The sequence below is a fragment of the Triticum aestivum genome, chromosome 1B (genome assembly GCF_018294505.1).
Source record: "Triticum aestivum cultivar Chinese Spring chromosome 1B, IWGSC CS RefSeq v2.1, whole genome shotgun sequence".
In the NCBI taxonomy this organism is placed as follows: Eukaryota; Viridiplantae; Streptophyta; class Magnoliopsida; order Poales; family Poaceae; genus Triticum; species Triticum aestivum.
The window spans coordinates 14299177-14319411 of NC_057795.1; the positions used below are offsets into that span (position 1 = coordinate 14299177).

Here is a 20235-nt window from a genome sequence, read left to right on the forward strand (position 1 = left end):
TATTGCTACTTATGTTTTTTTATCTCGTCCAGCTCTGCCTCAACTGTAAGACCAACTGTTTGAATTAAGCTGCTCCAATCCATTTGAGAGCCCCCAGCAAGGGTAATGTTGCATATCTGTATGTGTCCAGAATGAGAACAGCATGTCAAGGCCAAGAATCAGACTTTGTGAGGAAAAGATGTTTCAATGGAGCTCACGCTTTAGCCTTTATCCAGGACAGCATGCCTACTCCAAGAATCATCACATGTAAATCAGACAGGAAGAATGGAATCCATCTTTGCCAAAACAAAGGAAACTAAAGTGTAAAGATACCATGTATGGATGCTTAGGCTTCAGGGAGAAGCAAAGAAGCTTCTTGTGCCCCTGCTTTCCATTTACCTTTGCTTCTGAGGATGGAAGTCGAATCAATAGCTACAACCTGAAGCAAAGTATCTCACTCCATTTCTCTTCTTCAGTGAGCTTCCGGTAGGTCGGAGCAGGATGCAGCCAGACATCCATTCTTCTTCGCTGCTGGTAATTAATTCTTGTCGTTCTTTTGCGCTCTAGCCACTGAATCATCAATCCTAATTTGGACATTACCTTTGCTAATTAGATAGGAGTATATGCTTAATTGCTTTGGAGAGCGCTGTTCTTCGTGGCCGAGGGCGTATTGATAGCCATCCAGATTGCTTCCACCACCAAGGTTTGCTTCCCACCCCTCTCTTGTTATTTGTTCCCCGGCCCTAAGAGCTGCTCTAGCTCTAACACTAACAACTAAGGCATAAACAGTGATCTGCCTCCATCCGCCTGTGCTAATGGAGGCCACGGCGCTAAGCATCGGAAAGTCCGTGCTGGATGGAGCGCTTGGCTATGCAAAATCTGCCCTGGCAGAGGAGGTTGCTCTGCAGCTCGGAGTCCGGCGTGATCAGGTCTTCATCACCAACGAGCTTGAGATGATGCAGGCTTTTCTCATGACCGCCCACGATGAGAGATATGATGACGATAGGGTCGTCAAGGTGTGGGTAAAACAGGTCCGCGACGTGGCCTATGACGTCGAGGACACCCTTCAGGAATTCGCTGTGCGCCTACGGAAGAAGTCCTGGTGGCGTATCCATCGAACGCTATCAGATAGGCGCCATGTGGCCAAGCAGATGAAGGAGCTGAGAGCCAATGTTGAGGATGTCAGCCAGAGGAACATGCGCTACAACCTCATCAAGGGCTCTAGCTCCAAGTCGGCAACCATCGGTGGACAGTCTGCAATGGTTGGTACAGCTATGTCTGGCACCGACGAAGCAAGGCGCCTACGGGAGAAAGCAAAAGTGGATCTCATTCAATTGATCAACAAGAAGGATGATGACCTTAGAATCATCGCGGTGTCAGGAATAATATCAGGTCATTTGTGGGAGACTTCAGTCATCAGAAGGGCCTATGAAGATAAAAAGGTATACAAGAAGTTCAAGTGCCGAGCCTGGATCGCAGGGTTGATACGTCCTTTTAGTTTAACAGAGTTCTTGCGAAGCATCATTGAACAATTCCATGTAAATTGTCTTCAAAGTGTGGGGGAAAGAGAAAAAACAAAGATCCAAGTCCTGAGGAAGATGGGGATGATGAAGAAAGATGATTTGGTTGATGAATTCATGAGATACGTAAATGAGAAGACTTACCTGATTGTACTTGATGACATACAGAACATTGAAGAATGGGGTGACATTAAGCCATGCTTCCAGAATAACAAGAAAGGAAGCCGAATCATAGTCTCTGCATACTAAGCTGGAGTTGCAAGCTTATGTGTAGGGCCTGAGGATGTAGTACCAGAGTATAAGCAGTTGTTTGTTGACGAGAATATTTATGCTTTCTATGAGAAGGTAATGCTCAAAACTCTGTCCAATCTTACGCTTCGTTTAGTTCAACTTGTTCGCTAATTTCATTCCACTTGGAGCTGCATCGAAAGATACATCAGAACCACTGTAACTAACGACATCAGAAACACCCCATAGCATTATCTGGCCGCATCCATGTAGTTTTTACATTCACAACTTACGAGTATTGAGATCAACACGTCCTTGGTCCATACATTCTCATGAAAACATCTATACTGTTGCTGTTTCCTTAATGATTCTAAGGAGATTCAGATTAAACCTTTTAAGGACCATCTCCTCTTTAAAATATTGTTAGTTCTCCCTCTGAAGTTATGCAAAATTGAGATGTAAATTCATATTTTTGATTTTGTTAACCAAAGCTTTAGAAATTTAATTTAAGCATTTTGGCTGCATGTTATTTTTATTGGAAAACAAATTAATATACAATTTTATTTAATCCACATTTATTTGAAGGAACCACAAAAATAATAATTGGTTTTTGAAATCTAATTTATGTAAGCCTTCAATTTTGTAAATTATGTTGTCAATTTATATTTTATAACCGATTTATATATACAGAAGGCTTACAGGTGTATCCTACCTTTTGGTCTCAGCATCCCACCTCAAAATATCTTCAAAATGATTATGAAAATTTTGATTAAATAAGGCATGGGATGATGAACCATCTACAGATTTTGAAGATAAAATGGACTAGATATTTTTTCCTTTCACCAATTAAACTGTCTAGACATCCAATTAGATCATGAAGACCATGTTAAAAAATCAGGACTGATGCGTAAATTGAAGTTAATTGGGGGGAATATAAATTAAAATTATCACATTTATTTTTGGAAAGGAACCATCTTTAAAATGTGGCCGTCCAACATAGATGGTAAGGGTAATATATCAAGGTCTGCAAACCAAGATTTTGCCTTGTATGTATCCAATACTGATTAAATTTGAACTTGTCCTTGTTGTTAGTTGTGGGGTCAAGGTAAACACAATACAATCATTAATAAATATGTTCAGTTGACCAGAAACAATACAATCATTATAGATATACTCTCTACATACAATTTTCTGGCCATATATGGGACCATACCTTACCAACCCTGATGTAATGTGATGCATCTACCATCAGCATGATTGAAATTATCATAGTTAGCACTACTCATTATGATTATCATCAGATTCAAGATCTGCTATATCTCTAATGTATCAATATTTTCCGAATGAGATATATTATATACTTAATGTTAGATCTGTTTATTATAAAAATAATAGTAAGATTTAATACTTGACTAAACATTGTCTTGGAGGAAACAAATCAACATGTCGTCATTAATTCCTTGCTTGTGTATAGGGATCTCATAATGGGATAGATTCAATGGAGGCCAGGAGTAGCTCAAATACAGGCATTGCTGGCAGTGACGGCTCTGGCAATAAGAAGATTCTTAATCACAGAGAGACACTAGCAGTTTTTAGGGACACTCAACTCATTGGGCGTGAGAAAGAAAAGTCAGAAATCCTAAAACTAGTTTTAAATGAAGATAGCCAACAACTTGAAGTGATAAGCTTGTGGGGAATGGGTGGTATTGGAAAAACCACACTAGTCAGAGATGTCTACCAAGAGCTTAGTGGGAAGTTTGAGAAGCGTGCTTGTGTCACGATTCTGCGACCTTTCAGTCTTGACAAGCTTATCGAGGAGATAGCTATGCAGATTGGATGTGAAGTGAAAAAGATGGTTAGATATTTAGAAGGAAAGAAATACTTGATTGTTCTCGATGATCTATCATCCAATACAGAATGGGATACTATAATACCACAATTTCCTGCAATGGAAACATCAAGTCGGATCATAGTCACCACAAGAATAAAGGATATTGCTAATCATTGTTCAAACAAGCATAAAAATATATGCGAACTCCAAAGGCTAGGACACAGAAGCGCGCGTGATCTCTTCATGAAAAAGGTATGGATTCTCACTTCATGTGTTTGTTCATAAATGTATATCTTGTAGATTCTTTTTTTTGGCGGGAGTATATCTTGTAGATTCTAACAATAAATGTTTGGGCTATGACACATGTGACTGTTTATACTGATATAAAGGTATTACAAGAAATATTCTAAACCTGTGAAGCTCAAATTTGGTCATAGCATCGTCATAAAGTCGATTTATGATGCTTTTCTGAAGACATTCATATCTTCATTTGGTAATCGCTAGGTTTTTCTTTAAAGGATGATTACCACTGGCCTCTACCTCGAGCTATGCATACAACCATCTTTATTGCATCATTCAAGAAGGTCTTACGAAATACTCCATCCGTCGTAAAATAAGTGACTCGACTTTGTACCGACAAAGTCGGTACAAAGTTGAGTCCATTATTTTGGGACGGAGGGAGTAAATACATAGATCAACTCAAGGCCACCTTCTTAACGAAAATTGCTGCACTACCTACAAGATTCATGATGTGCCCTGACTGCACTACATGCACATCAATAAATCCGGTCACCTCACCATGCCAATCGTTCCAGCAGGCCCTTAGCATACCCGCATGCGCACACTGTGGAATCCGTCGCCACCTTCTTCCGTAGTCTCGTCTTCAAGAGCACTCAATGCACTAATCTTGTCAGACCCTTCTGCCTTCAACGCCACCATGATGCCAAATAGCGCCTGCCGCCTGCGCGCATCCATCGAACGGTATCTAGTTCGAAACCCAGCTGCCACCGTAGACGGTTCTGGCCGAGACGGAACCAAGCTTTCGCTGAAAAAATTCATGCCCATATTCCTGCCTGGACCACGAGATCGACCTCATCCATCATCCAACACACTCATGGGTGATGTGGTCCAACAGGAAACCGTACTAATGGAGCCGGACCACCGCCTGTAACCGCTGCCCTGCATGGGTGAGCCATCAACGGCGGAGAGCCCTCACCGCTATGGCATCGACGCTGAACCGCGCACATGTCCAGCACACCAGCACAGATCTACACCGAAACAGCATCCCGGAGCCGAGGAGGAGGAAGGCCCCGCCTCCGCCATCATCCCCCGTCTGGGCTTTGCCCCTCGGAGCTCCGGCGGTGGCGAGGAGAAGACGACGACGCTTGATGCCCGAGATCAGATTGGGAGAGGGGGTCAGGAGGGAGGAGATAGGGAGGAAAGGGAGGAGATCAAGAGCCCCAAGTTAAAATAAAACTACCATCATAAAACCTACGACGAATATACTTATCAGATTGAGTATGCTAGCCCACATTGGATCTCACGTGGCGGGTCTAAATGGTATGTGGATCCGACTTGGTCAGTTTCAGTGACGAGTCCATTTGGTGTCTTTATACCAAAGCCAATTATTTGGGCTATAAATATTTTGGCCGTGCGTTTATATTGGCATGATAAAAAATCGACTACATTACGAATACTAATGGGGCGCTTGACGATTTGTAGTGTTGCTGCAGATACCGCGTCGAGTTCTTTGACACGGACCGAAGCAAGGATGTCATGCCTTGACTCGAGTTGTCCTCGCGACTTGTTTTTCTATCTCGGACTCCTTTATATGAATACTGATGGGGGGCTTGACGATATTTTTTCAAACTTAAAACAAATTGATAGCAGCAACACACCAAGAAATAAATAACATTCAAATGCACAGCTCTGAACGCACGAACATAAAGTTTTTTTTTTTGAGACAAAGGTTTGTTTTCTTAGTGCATGGCTGCTATTCTCCTCTTTCGCGCATTGTTTAAAAAACCGAACCGAAAAGGTTGTCGGTTCAGGTTTTTTCCAGTCGGACTGCCGGTTCACCGGTTCGATTGCTGGTTTCTTTAGCAATAAAATAATATATGTTGACTAATATATGTGCAAATATGGTGTGAAACAATGGTCAAATAAAGTTATATCCATATAGCGGACAACAAAGTAGCTCAATGAAGTTGGTTATTGGGTCATGGGCAGGAACCGCGTACTACGCACACAACCTTGGATCACTGCGCACACAACCTTGGATCGAATCCCACTTTCTCAATTTCTATTAAAACATTTTTCCGGGTTTTTCCCTGTTCAGTGACCCGGTTTTTTCACCAGTTTTCCAGAAAACCGTCCGGTTCGACCATTTTTTTTTCGGTCTGATTGCAAAACGGTCTTATTAGCTTAAAAACAGCTGAGTCTTTCGGTTCCGGTTTTTCCGGTTTGACCGCTGGTTCGGTCCGGTTTTTAAAACTATGCTTTCACGGGGCTTACGATCCAACATGGCCTCGCAGAGCCCAGCTAGCCGCCCGGGTCGGCCCAACCCTTGTACCTCACGAGGCCCAGCCACCCCAACAGTCAACCTAGCGATCGTGAGCCCCTCCGGATCGAGCAGCCTCTCCCCTCGTTCCCCGCAGCTCCCTCATATTCTCGAAATCACTAGTTGAGGAGTACTCGTTGCAAAGATCACTTCAACCTCTCCAGGTTGCAACAAGTGGCACGCTGCATGTGCACCACTTGTCGCAACATGAGAGTTTTCCCTTTTTTTCGTAGATCCGTTTATTCAAAATGTTTTTATCTCTTAAACCGTGCGTCCAAATCTCAAACCGCTTTCACCATTGGATTCCTCCCGCCAAGATCTTCAAAACTAGATCCCATGTTGATAGGTTTTGACGAACTTTTTTTTCACGAAAAAAACTGGACGAAAAACCCGAACCGGGAGCATAGGTATTTTCCCTTTACGAAAGAGGCACGCCCGTGCCTTTCACCAAATCACAACCGTGTCTCTCGCGGAAGCAAAACTATGACTCTCGTGAAGGAAAACAAGAAGAGAAAACGTGTTTTTTTTTCGTTTCCGAGGAGGCACGGCCGTGACTGTCGCGAAAGCACAACCGTGCCTCTCACGGAAGCAAAACCGTGAATCTCGCGAAAGAAAACAAAATAGAAAACACGTTTTTTTCGTTTTCGAGAGGCACGGCCGTGACTCTCGCGAAACACAACCGTGTCTCTTGCGGAAGCAAAACCGTGACTCTCGCTCAAGGAAAAAATACGCGTTTTTTACGTTGCCAAGAGGCACAGCCGTGACTCTCGCTAAAGCACAATCATGCCTCTCGCGGAAGCAAAACCGTGACTTTTGAAAGGAAAAAAAATAGAAAACACGTTTTCTTCGTTTCCGAGAGGCACGGCCGTGACTCTCGCGAAAGCAAAGTCGTGCCTCTCGCGGAAGCAAAACCGTGACTCTTCCGAAAGGGAAAAAAAGAAAACGCATTTTTTCGCGTAAGTAGAAAATTTTCAATTTTTTTTTGTCGAAAAGCTAAGGTAGACTGGTGAAAAACCAAAATGTAGAAAAGAACCAAAAAACCGTTTAAAAAGCTAAAAACGCGTGCGGGAAAATAAAAAAAGTAAAATCTAGAGGAAGCGCCCAGAACGCGACACGTGGCGAAAGGCTAAGAGCGCGCCAAGTAGCGCTGAGATCTTTATGAGGCTCCCGAAGGAGCGCTCGTTAACTAGTTGCTCTCTCATATTCTCAATCCCTCCCATCACGCGCTACCAGCACCAGGGAAGTCTCGCCCCGCGTGCATGACCCCGGCCGACGCTGCCGGCGACCACCCGCTACCACTGCCCCGGCTTTCACCGTCGGTCTCATCTTATCCCTTGCGCCCTCCTCTCCATCGCGACCAGTTGCCGGACCGAGCTCATGCCAACTGGCCTACATCCTAGCGCTCCCTCTGAACCGCTTTGGCCGGCAGCCGTTCGCGCTCCTCGTCCCGCACCACGCCATAGCCGACCCACGCTGGCGAGCTCGAAGACGGCAGTGGCAGCCGCCCTGTGAGCTCCTCCTCACCCGAGCGCCAAACCAGTCGCAGCTACAACGGACCACCACTTAAAGGATCGTGGGTTGAATTCATACAAATGCAGGGGTTTATTTATAAAAATAGAACGTTTTCTCAGATTCACTGAAAAAGTGACCGTGCAGTGGGTTCAATTATCAAAAAGTACAAGGTTATTTTCTTTTTGGCAAAATGGCCACGATGGTGAGCTGGCAGAAGCAATAATAGTTTTTTATTACTAGCATAGCAATAGCAAAATAGCTAGTGCGTTGCAACGGAAGAAAAATAATATGGCACCCCACTATCCTGATAAGTATATCACACGTGTTATTGGAACATGAAGCACAACTGTTTAAACTAATCTCTCGAGCTGGACGGACGAGACTTGCCTGCTCCCTCCGCGTGCGCCCATCCATGCTCCCGCATACGTGGCATGATTTGATTGGAACATAATTAGGCCCGGCCCCACCCCCTTAAAATCAAGGGGGAGATGATTAGATTAAAAAGGAAAAGGGAAAAAAGACAATCGTAGGATGAAGTGGGAGCACGGATGGGAGCATGGGAAGGGAGCAGGCAAGCCGGATCCGAGCTGGACGGATGGCGGCCCTCCCCTAGTCCTTATCCATATATGCCCCCTGCATCTGGTCCATGCGGGAATGTATCCGGTGCACCCGCACTTGTGGTGCTACCGGTGCACCGGATGCCATAGAATATTTTTAAAAATCTGAAAAAATCTCTAGCATGTTAATACAACATCAATCTATGACGTCACAAAATTTCATATAAAAATTTGAAATGTTTTTTGAGATACAAAAATGACAAATTTAACGTCAGTGTAATAATGGACCAAATCTAAAGCCCAAGTTATGTTATGTACTATTCAGTGCTGAATTTGTCATTTTTGTTTTGGGAGTTATGTTTTGAATTTTGACTTAAAATTTTATGACAATCTACATTGATGTTGTGCAAGCGTGCTAAATTTTTTACATAATTTTTTGAACATTTTAAAAGCACAATATGAGTGTGGTGCACCGGTAGCACCACAAGCTCCGGTGCACCAGATATTTTCCCTGGTCCATGCACCATCTCTCATACTACCGGTCGCTATTAACTGTGGAGGGCGGCTGCTACGCGTTTCCTCGCATGCCTCCTTCACACCACAGTGGTGTAAAAAAAATGTATGCATAAAATTTACCTATTTTGTCTCTGAAAATGCACATTACATTGTCTATCTTATGTAATTTAAATAACAACTCTATATAAAAACTATTTAGATATTTACAACCCATCTCACATCAAATTTGATATAAGAGGATGTGAAGAAACATTCTTTGGAAAACATTGTATAGATTATTATACCGTTTAGAATTACTATAGAGTTTAAAATAAGTAAAATTGAATTAGCAAGTTGAAAGGAAAATTTATACTGTAATTTCAAGTCCAACTTAGACGTCTTCATGAAATATATATGATGTCCAAACAAATTATACACTGTAATTTGAAGTACAAATTAGAGGGATCCGTCAAATATACTGTACATCTAAGGTTTGAATTGTTCTCTTTTGAAGACGTTGCTGAACATTCAGTACCAGAGTAGACATTTTTAGTAGGAGGCCAAAGCCACTATATATATGATGTACATGAGGATGCCAAAAGTCAAGAATACAAAAGGCCAAAGGTGCACCATCAACATAACTCTAACAACCCCCCCTAAAATTCATGGTGGATCCACACCACTGAGTTTGGAGAGGTGAAATCTATGTTGCGCTCTAGTCTGTGGCTTCGTGAAGAAGTCCGCTAGTTGTAACTCGGAAGGCACATACTGAGGAACAATAACATAATCCTAAACAACGGCGTGCACATAGAAAGCATTAACACCAATATACGGTGTGGAGAGGGCGCCCACGCCTGGAGCCGGCGGCGGCCACGGCGGAAGGTGGGCACGGCGGCCTCACCGAGAGGTGGAGGTGCGGCGGCCGCGGCGGGAGGTGCAGGCGGCGACCTCGGCAGGAAGTGCAGGCGCGGCGGCCATGGCGGAAGGTGGAGACGGCGACCTCGGCGGGAAGTGGAGGCGCGGCGGCCATGGTGAAAGGTGGTGGCGGCGACCTCGTTGCAGATCGGCGAGAGAGCCGCCGGATCGAGCTGGCCTGGAGCCGAGAAAAACAACAACAACAACAACCGGCAAAGAAAGCGACCGCAACGTGTAAGGTTGGGTCAGGAGGCGAGTTGCAACACCAAAAAAAACTCTGAAACTAGGCTCGATACCATATTATAATGTAACTTATATTACTAGAAGGCTAAAACCACCCTATATATGATGTACATAAGGATACCAAAAGTCAAGAATACAAAAGGCCAAAGGCCACCATCAATATAACACTAACAAAGGAGTCAAACCTCAAAATCGAATGATGAAACACCATGGTATAATGTACATACATGGGATACCTCTATACCTCTCCGTAGCGCACTGTAGCATCACGGCCGGGAAGCCACCCAGTAGCAACAAACCAGATTGGCCTGTCAAAAGTAGATCCCAAACGAATCTCTATCATCACCTGTAAATCAAACCAGGAGCTTCTTCCCCATAGTGTATATGTCACAACACGGCAACAGCAAATGATCCGCAAGGTTAGTAGCAGAAGCCCGTGCATCCATATTTTCTGGAGGCCGCGAGGCGCTCTTCCATGGCTAGCCATCGATGGCATCGACCATGTCCACAGCAAGTCGTCACGACAACCACGACAACAACATCCTTTTCTCCTTCCCCGACTTCTCTTGGGCGTCATCATGGGCAGATGATGAGCACGACTAACACATTCACGGTCTGGCAGCTGAACTTGATGTCATGGCTGAAAGCGCTTGCAGGGAACTGGCATAGAGCGCATTTCCGAGATCAGGCGAGAGAGGAAATTGTAAGATAGCAGAGGTTCAAGGCCATCAGCTCGCCCTACGCCAACAAACACGATGTCGTCTAATAGCTCCTGTGACCATCAAAATATCTTGGATCTTAAGCAGCCTTAGCGCCGGGAGCAGCGCCCTGCTCCGGAGCGGGATTTTTTTTCTTCGAAAAGGGGCTAGGCCCTCTGCATGCAGACATATTATTAATAAAAGCAACATGTTCAACACAAGTCTTCAGGTCTTAAAAGTAAAGAAGCTCACAAAGAGCAAAATCAACATGACAGGATAGTCACAACTGTCCGGCAAATATAAGATAAAAAACTAAATAACTATCCTATTACATGACCGCCATCCAAACCGGTTGAAGATATCCCGAGCAACCATCTCCCATCAGATAGATCCAGTAACCAAACGCTCCCTGGCCTCCGTCGGAATGAGTAACGACCACATACAGATGAGTGTAGTGGCCCGGAAGACAACCTGCAAGAAATAAATTTATAATGTTCTTTTAAAAAACAAATCGTTTCTGCAGTTCCATACTGTCCATAATAAAGCACATATTCCTACACGGATATGTCTCGCAGTTACGGAGTCTAACCCATCTAACCACGTTCCAAATAACATGTTGATCGTATTCGGAGGAGTAATATTGAAAGCAAGGTGCACTGTCCCCACAATTTTTTTGCCAAGGGACATTCGAGAAAAAGGTGTTTGATGGATTATTCCGAATCACAGAAGCTACATCATGTAAATCCTGTCGAATTGCGTTTTCTCAAATTGTCCTTAGTTAGAATGACTTGTTTGTGGACAAACCACATAAACACTTTGATTTTAAAGGCACTTTGACTTTCCACACATGTGTCGAACGCGGAATGACGCTAGAGTTGATAACATCCAAATACATGAATTTAACCCAAAACTTGCCATTCTATGTTAGTTTCCAGCTCAACTGATCAGGTTGTTGAGAAAGGTGGACCTCCATCAATCTTCCCACAAGGTGGATCCATGCTTCACAATGATTTCGCGCTAGAGTCCTCTTAAAATGATATTATAGAGAGAAGGATATTGGAGTGCAAGGGGCGTCTCCCCTAGCTATGTGTCCTCCCAAAACCTGGTGGTAGTACCATTTCCAACTATAAATTTTGTCGTGTTGAAAAAGGCTGATTTCACTTTCATCAGTCCTTTCCAAAAAGGCGAATCAGTCGGCCTCACCGTCATGGATAGTGTTTTGGAATAAAACTACATGTTCTGCAGGATTTGGTCCCACGTGGCATCAGTCTCTACAGATAGCTTATACAACCACTTGCTGAGTAAATATCTGTTCTTCACCTCTAGGTTTTCAATGCCGAGAACCCCTTGGTCTTTCGGTCTACAAATGATATCCCATTTAGCGAGTCTGTATTTTCGTTTTAATTCATAACTCTACCAGAAGAAGCGCGATCGATAGAAGTGTAACCTTTTCCGGACGCCAACTGGTACCTCAAAAAGGACAAGAGAAACATAGGCATACTCGTAAGAACCGAATTAATAAGAATTAATCGGCCTCCTTATGACATAAGCTTGCCCTTCCAGCAGCTTAGTTTCTTTTCAAATCGATCCTCAATGCACTTCCATTCTTTGTTAGAGAGCTTGCGATGGTGAATTGGTATACCAAAATACGTGAATTGTAAAGACCCCAATTCGCAGCCGGACAATTGTTTGTAAGCTTTTTGTTCATATTTAGCTCTTCCAAAGCAGAACAATTCACTTTTATGAAAGTTAATCTTTAACCCCGACAATTGTTCGAACAGACATAACACAAGCTTGATGTATCTTGGTTTTGCCAAATCATGCTCCATGAAGATGATAGTATCATCAGCGTACTGAAGGATCCACACTCCGCCATCCACTAAGTGCAGAACGAGGCCCCCTACTTGGCAGTCATCCTTAGCCCTTCCTATTAGGATTGTCAACATGTTGACCACTATGTTGAAAAGAGTCGGTGACATCGGGTCACCTTGCCTCAGGCCATTGTGTGTCTGGAAATAATGACCAATGTCGTCATTCACTTTGATCCCAACACTCCCTTTTGTGTGAAAGAATCTACCTGGTGTCTCCAGGCCTGATCGAATCCTTTTCATACGCAATGCCTGCTGAAGGAATGGCCATTTTACTTTATCGTATGCTTTTTGAAAATCCAATTTGAAAACCAACCCATCAAGTTTTTTCATGTGGATCTCATGGAGCGTTTCATGCAAAACTACAACCCCTTCTAGGATGTTTCTGTCCGGCATGAAAGCAGTTTGGGACGGCTGCACCACACTATGCGCAATCTTTGTAAGCCTATTAGTCCCCACCTTGGTGAAAATTTTAAAACTGACATTAAGAAGACAGATTGGCCTGAACTGTTCAATCCGCACGTCCTATGTTTTCTTAGGAAGCAAAGTGATCGTTTCGTAGTTTACGTGAGACAGCTGTAATTGTCCACAGAATAAATCATGGAACATCGGGAGCAAGTCTCCCTTGACAATGTGCCAACACTTCTTATAAAACTCCGCTGAAAAAACATCCGGTCCTGGAGCTTTATTATTCTTCATTTGTGAAATTGCCTCAAACACCTCTTTCTCCAAAAATGGGGCGGTCAGATTATCATTCTCATCCGCAACTAGCTGAGGGATATCTTCGGTCCTTGACTCATCCAAGGATATGAAATTATCCTCAGGAGGTCCAAACAGCTGCTTATACTAATTAATGATGTGTAATTTTAGGTTGTCCTCTTCTAAAATTGTACCCTCATCTTGCTCAAGCTCAAAGATCCTCTTCTTTCGATGCTTGCCATTCACAATCATATGCAAGAATTGAGTGTTGTCATCCCCTTGGACGATTTTGCGAACTTTAGCTCGCAGTGCCCACTTCAATTCGTCCTCTCGAAGCAGTTCTTTCAGTCTCAGATCCGCCTCCACTTTAGTTTCCAACTCCCTGGTATCTAGGGGTTGAATAAGTAGAAGGAGCCTTTCCTTCTCAACCTTATATATCCCACTCAAATGTTTGGCCCATCCACGTAAAACTTGTCTTTGGTGCCTTATCTTATTCTGCCATCTTTCAACATTCGACCTCCCCCCTGAATCTTTAACCCATTCTCGTGCTATCAGATCCAGGAACCCTTCTCTTTCAAACCACGCTAATTCGAAAGAAAAAGTGTTCTTGTTGCCCACATGCGTTGCTTCTCCAGAGTCAACCAGCAATGGGGTATGGTCGGATATCACGCGAGATAACGCTTGGACCATCACAAGGGGAAACTTCTGCTCCCATTCGACGCTAGCTAGGAGACGATCCAGCTTCTCAAACGTAGGAATTTGTAACGTGTTGGCCCAAGTGAAATTTCTACTGGAAAGCTCTATCTCTCGAAGATCCAAGCTTTCAATGATTATATTGAACATAAACGACCATCTGCCATCAAAGTTATCATTGTTTTTTTCCTCCCAACGTCGAATAATGTTAAAATCGCCCCCAGCTAGAATTGTGAGGGTCCCGCTACCACAAATACGGACTAGATCCGCCAAAAAGTCTGGTTTAAGTTCAGGCTGCGCGGCGCCATACACTGCCACCAATGCCCAATTAAACCCATCGGCCTTCGATCTTACTCGAAACTTAACCGCAAAATCACCCACAACCACATTTCGAACTTCCAACGTATCGCATTTAACCCCAAGTAAAATCCCACCGGATCTTCCTCTTGGAGGCAAGCAATGGCAATCAAAATCAACACCTCCCGATAAAGTACTAAGAAACTGGGGAGTAAAACTGTCTCTTCCAGTTTCAGAGAGGGCGATAAAATCCAACTTGTGCTCTATAGATGCATCCGCTAGAAACCTTTTTTTAGCCAAGTCCTTAAGACCTCTGTTATTCCAAAAAATTCCTTTCATATTTCATCATGAAACTTTTTAGTTGTCCGGGCCCTAGCACTTCTACACATAGCCGAAGCCGGATAAATCTTACGTTTCCACTTGCGTTTAGGCTTGTTTTAGTCCTCTACTCGGTCCTCACAACCGAGCTCATTGGACCTAACCAGCGGAGCATCTGCAAGAATGGAAACTCTTGGGGAGATAGGGCACTCATCCTCCTCCGTTTCAGGAAGTGAGGGTGCAAGATCCGCATAGAAACTATCAAGTACCCTAATCCCCAACACATCTGTATTCAATCGTTCATAGGTTTGATCACTTCTAAGTTTCGAATCATTTCTAGAGCACGCTCCGCTTCAAGATCCAGGATATCATTAACAGATTTAGAAATTTCACTATCATTACTATCTAGTGAAATGCCCAACTGATTTGCATTATGTATAATCTCATCATTAGAAAAATACAAAATAGAATTGGAGGTATTGACTGACATACCAGTAATGAGCTCAATGTCACGAAGCTTGGCCGCCCGCATGGCACACCTTAGCTGCATATCATCAACATCCGACTGATCCTGGAGACGGCAGCTCATCCGCCGACCTTCGGACACAGGATCCGGAATCCCTTCGAAGGCGATGATCTCGTCCCGCGCGGCCCCGTTCGGGGTAGGGCCTCCTGCCCGACACCCAATAGGGCTCAACAGAGCTGAAGCCGCCAGGGTGGTGCCAGGTGACGTCGCCTGAACCGGTGCAGCTCCTCCAGCCACCATCGTCTCGGGGCCCGGCGCGCCCAGCGGCGTCGGCCTGGGTCCGAAGGCAGGGGATGTGGCAGAAGCCGCCCCCTCCAGCGGCGCCAAGGGAGAGGTAGGGGCAGAGGCCACCTGCCCACGCCCCCCTCCCGACCCGACACTACCACTAGGACGCGGTACGACCGCAGCCGCGCAAGGCGTCACCGGGCACCTCGTCTGCTGCGAAGCACCACCGTGAGCAGCGGGGGAACTGGGGGCCGCCTGCCCATGAGCCTCCCCACCCTCGAAAGGAAACTCGGTATCATGTCCGAGCAGGCGCCGCCGAAAAAGGTGCACACTCCGCGGCGGCCACCACCGAAACAAAACCATCTGAGCAACTACCAACAGCTGTGTCATGAACCCCAAAGTCAAGAGGAGGAAGCGAGTGCTCAACCAAGTCATCAGATTCCACCAGATCACTCCATAGTTTAGGAGGAGCAGAAGCAGGCTCAAACGAGCCAAATCTCAGCGAGTTCATAGGCGTAGAAGTAGGTGTTGAAGTCCCCTTCCCGGGCGCTACCGATGCTTGTTTCGAACCATTGCTCGACAAGACACACGAAGTCGTTCCAGCCCAGCAATCCATGAAAGCGTGCGTTGGATGGTGTAAGCACGCAGGAGCATCCCCATGATCTGAATCCCGCCGAGCATGACGATCACCATAATGGGCACACGTCCAGTTCCAGACTTTGATGATCAACCGCAGCCGGCACTGCTTGTCGCAGAAGGCCTCTACGCGTGGTTGGAGTGGATGAGCGAGTTGGCTTAGGAGATGACGATGATCCGCTCATAAGCAGCGTTCATTATGTGTGTTTAATGTTGATGGCCTTTTGCTCATCTGAACTCACGCCTAGCGGCATGTCATCGTGATCGTAATGCTGAATATGAATCCTAGCATAGAGCTCTTACCTGCATCTGCGTCCTTGCCATTATCATCATCAATATCAACGACGACAGCAGGTTCCGCCTTGCTCACCGATGCCTTATATAGATGGCCGTCAATCGCTCCATCTGCACCCTTCTCCATGACCGTGCCGTGGAAGGACGCGATGAATCCTTGGAAAAGCCCCTCGTCCGCCGCCGCCGCCGCCAGTCTCCCGACGATTATGGGCGCGCTCGCCTCGGTTGCGGCTGACCCTAGCACGCGAGCTCACAATCGAGCTGACATTACGTGAATCAAGCCGCCATGATCGAAACAGTGCGTGCGTGCGTTGTTTGTTGATTTTTCTCTTTCTATAAATAAGATTTTGCCTAGGAGTTTGTTTGTAAATTGTAATACGGTCGTGCTTGCCTGCGTGTCAAGTGCCGCTGGTTTCCCAATATCGTAGATGGGAGCCGCAAGAAAAACAACAACGTAGCGGAGGGATATGTAGAGAGATTAATACCATCTTCGACTTGGATATAGAAAATAAATATGGGAAGAATGACAGCGGACGAAAAGCAGACGAATTTACGGTAGTAAGAAGCGATAGACGCTTTATTATTAGGTAAAGACAAAGATAACGATTAGATAAAAACATAGATATTATTAGGCATAGATACAGATATATTTTATGGGCCGAAAGAAAAATATTACTTATAGCGATAAATTATGATGTTCTTTGTAGTTTTTTCTTCTTTTGTGGTTAAAATGAAGTTAAATACTCTTTCCGTCCGGGTTTATTAGGCCTCTCAGCATCACAAGCATGCCCCTTCTTAGGCTAGCCATAGTGGGGGTAACATAAGTAGTATCATGTACTTGGGACTTGCAAACATGCTTATGTGGCAGGCAATTAAAGAAGAGAAAGATGGGTATAGTAACATAGGTAGATACCGTAGCATAATAAATGTGGTGCTACTATGTGTCATGCATGACAATAAATAAGACCACATATGATACTAATCTATAATACTATGCACTATAGAGGTAGTAACATAGACTAGTAACATATGCATGTTACTAGTCTAAGTTACTCCCCACTATGACCAGCCTTATAATTAAGGTCTCGCTTTGGAAAGGTGCATGCATGCAATTATTTCATTGGTTGCATTGAAAGTCATTGTTGTTGGTGTCATGGCTAAAAAATTAATACACTTTATGCGTGCTTTTTTATTGGCTGCATACATGTGAGAGAGTGCATTGGGAGTTGAATGAAAGAATTATATGAGCAAATTACTCTGTGTCCTGGTCTAAGAGCAGTTGTCTTTAGGCCTAATAAAGCCGGACTGAGGGAGTACCCACTCACATGCACGTAAATGCACCGCCTATTCATGAAGAGAAGTAGACAACTCTTAAACAATTATCTCGTGGTATGTAGGGAATGCGCCCTTCTTCAGTGGTACAATGAAAGTTTTGTTCATTTTCGTTTGTGTAGTTTTTGGGACATTCTGTTTTAGCCACCTAACCAATTAATTTAACACAAAGATTACATTTTAAAGCGAAAACATATGTATTCCATCATATGTCTAACAATTAAATTAGAATAATATGTATCCAGTATTATTTTGGATGTACTTAAAATCATAAATCATTTCAATTTCAGGTATTTGGCAGGACTACAAATTTGGATGAGCAGTATCCTACTTTGATTGAACAAGCAAATCTGATCCTCAAGAAATGCAACGGACTTCCTCTTGCAATAGTGACAATAGGTGGTTTCTTGGCAAACCAACCAAAAATCGCTTTCCAATGGAGGAAACTGAATGAGCATATCAGTGCTGAGTTGACAATGAATCCAGAGCTTGGGACCATAAAAACCGTCCTTATGAGAAGCTATGATGGTTTACCCTATCACCTCAAGTCTTGTTTCCTATATATGCCTATATTTCCTGAAGACTACAGGGTTGGGCGGGGACGCTTGGTGCGTCGGTGGACTGCGGAGGGTTACTCAAGGGAGGTGCGCGGCAAGTCTGCAGTGCAAATAGCGGATAGCTACTTCATGGAACTGATGAGCAGGAGCATGATCCTACCGTCTGAAAAGTCAATTCATAGTACAAAAGAGATTGATTCCTGTCAAGTCCATGATCTCATCCGTGAAATTGGCATCTCAAAGTCAATGGAAGAAAATCTTGTTTTTACACTTGAAGAAGGTTGCATCTCAAACAGCCAGGCCACGGTGCGCCACCTGGCTATAAATGGCAACTGGAAGGGGGATAAGAGTGAGTTTGAGAGCATAGTGGACATGTTCCGTCTGCGGTCATTAACAGTTTTCGGTCAGTGGAAATCATTTTTCATTTCTGACAAGATGAGTATGCTCCGAGTTCTAGACTTGGAAGACACAAAAGATCTGCGTCATCACCACCTTAAGCATATTTGGAAACTTCTTCACCTAAGATATCTTTCCCTAAGAGCATGTCCATCAATTTTTGACCTGCCAGAGTCGTTGGGTAATCTGAGGCAACTCGAGACTCTAGATGTGAGAGGAACTGGAATTCTCAAGTTGCCAAAGAGCATCATCAAGCTTCAGAAGCTAAATCATCTTCGTGCTGGGATCATACCGGCATATGAGGATTTCGTTTCATGGGAACAAGCTGTAGGTCATATTCCAAAGGTAATGAAGTGCCGGCCATGCACTTTATTATTAGGGACAATGTTGTGTTGTCTTGCTTGTTGTGCACCTGAATCTTTGTTAGGTGATGGCATGAGCCACCGTGATGTATGCGCTATGTTTTGCTGCTGCATATTACCGATGCTTGCGACGCGCTTGGACGCACATGGTGTTCTAGTGCCAAGTGGGATGACGAAGCTGAAAGCCCTGCACACACTGGGTGTTGTTAACATCGGACGAGGGAAGATCATTCTACAGGACATAAAAGGACTCACCAGGTTGCGCAAGTTGGGAGTGACTGGTGTCAATAAGGAAAATGGACAAGAGCTTTGTTCAGCAATTGTTGGGCTGAGACATCTAGAGTCATTGTCAATCCGGTCAGAGGGGGAGCCAGGTTTATCTGGCTGCTTGGATGGGATGTCGTCACCTCCAGAGAACCTGCAGAGCCTCAAGTTGTATGGCAACCTGGTGAAATTGCCAGAATGGATCCAGGAGCTGAAAAATCTGGTGAAACTAAAGCTGCGCAACTCTACCATATCAGAGCATGATGCTGCCATACAAGTCATTGGTAATCTACCAAACCTGACATTCCTGCATCTGCTGGAGAAGTCGTTCAAGGGTGAAGAGGTCTATCTCAGTTTCCTGCCGGGGACGTTTGTGAGGCTGATGGTGCTGGAACTGAGACCAACGCTCAATTGCTTGAAGTTTGAACAAGGAGCAGCCTGTAAACTTGAGCTGCTCAAGTTTCGTTTTGCAGACATCAACAACGAGTCGCTTTTGGGCCTACCATCGCTCGCAAGCCTCAAGGAAGTTGTGCTCCAAGATTACTTCGATGACACTGGATTGGCATACCTGCGGACTGAACTCGCCGAGAATCCAAATCGTCCCATCCTGAAGAGGGCCTTTGAAGTCGTAAAGGTTGTTTGATTCTTATCCAGAGCTAATCACGCCCAACAATCCGATGCAAGCTAGGAGTACTGTTGTTATTTCCAACTAACTACAGTATCTAGCAATCACCAGTTAATCGTTCATAGTTCCATTCGTGCTTGTCGGTCGATCTTGTTATTTCGTGCCATGTATGTATCTGTGTCGTTTCTAGCCTATTGTCTTGGAGAGAAAATAGAAGAAGCGCCACAAGACAAAGGAAACATTGAGTGCCGCTTTGGTACAACCCCCTCGCAATACGTATAACGGGTAATATGGACTTTTCATAATTTGTATCTAACGTTCAGAACTACTGCGACAACATGCCTTTGGTGAACAATCTAAAGCTAGAAACATTAAGTAATGGATGGGCTGGGAATTTGAAAAAGATTTTAGAAACACTTCGTGAACTGGTCTTTTTTCCATAATATCCTTCTATTTATTTATTTATTTATTTATTTATTTATTTTCCTTTTCCTGTTATGTTCCTTCTTTCTATTTCAAAAAATAGCCACGCTTTAAACATGTTGTTCAAAATTTCAAAAGGTCGTTATTTTTCCAAATTTTGTTCATAAATTAAAAGATATTTG

The 20235-nt window shown here is 44.2% G+C and overlaps 1 pseudogene; it reads left to right on the top strand.

The window, feature by feature from the left end:
* The first annotated feature begins 393 nt into the window (after nucleotides 1–393).
* Nucleotides 394–19891, top strand: LOC123103729 (disease resistance protein PIK6-NP-like; annotated as a pseudogene).
* The last annotated feature ends 344 nt before the right edge of the window (nucleotides 19892–20235 follow it).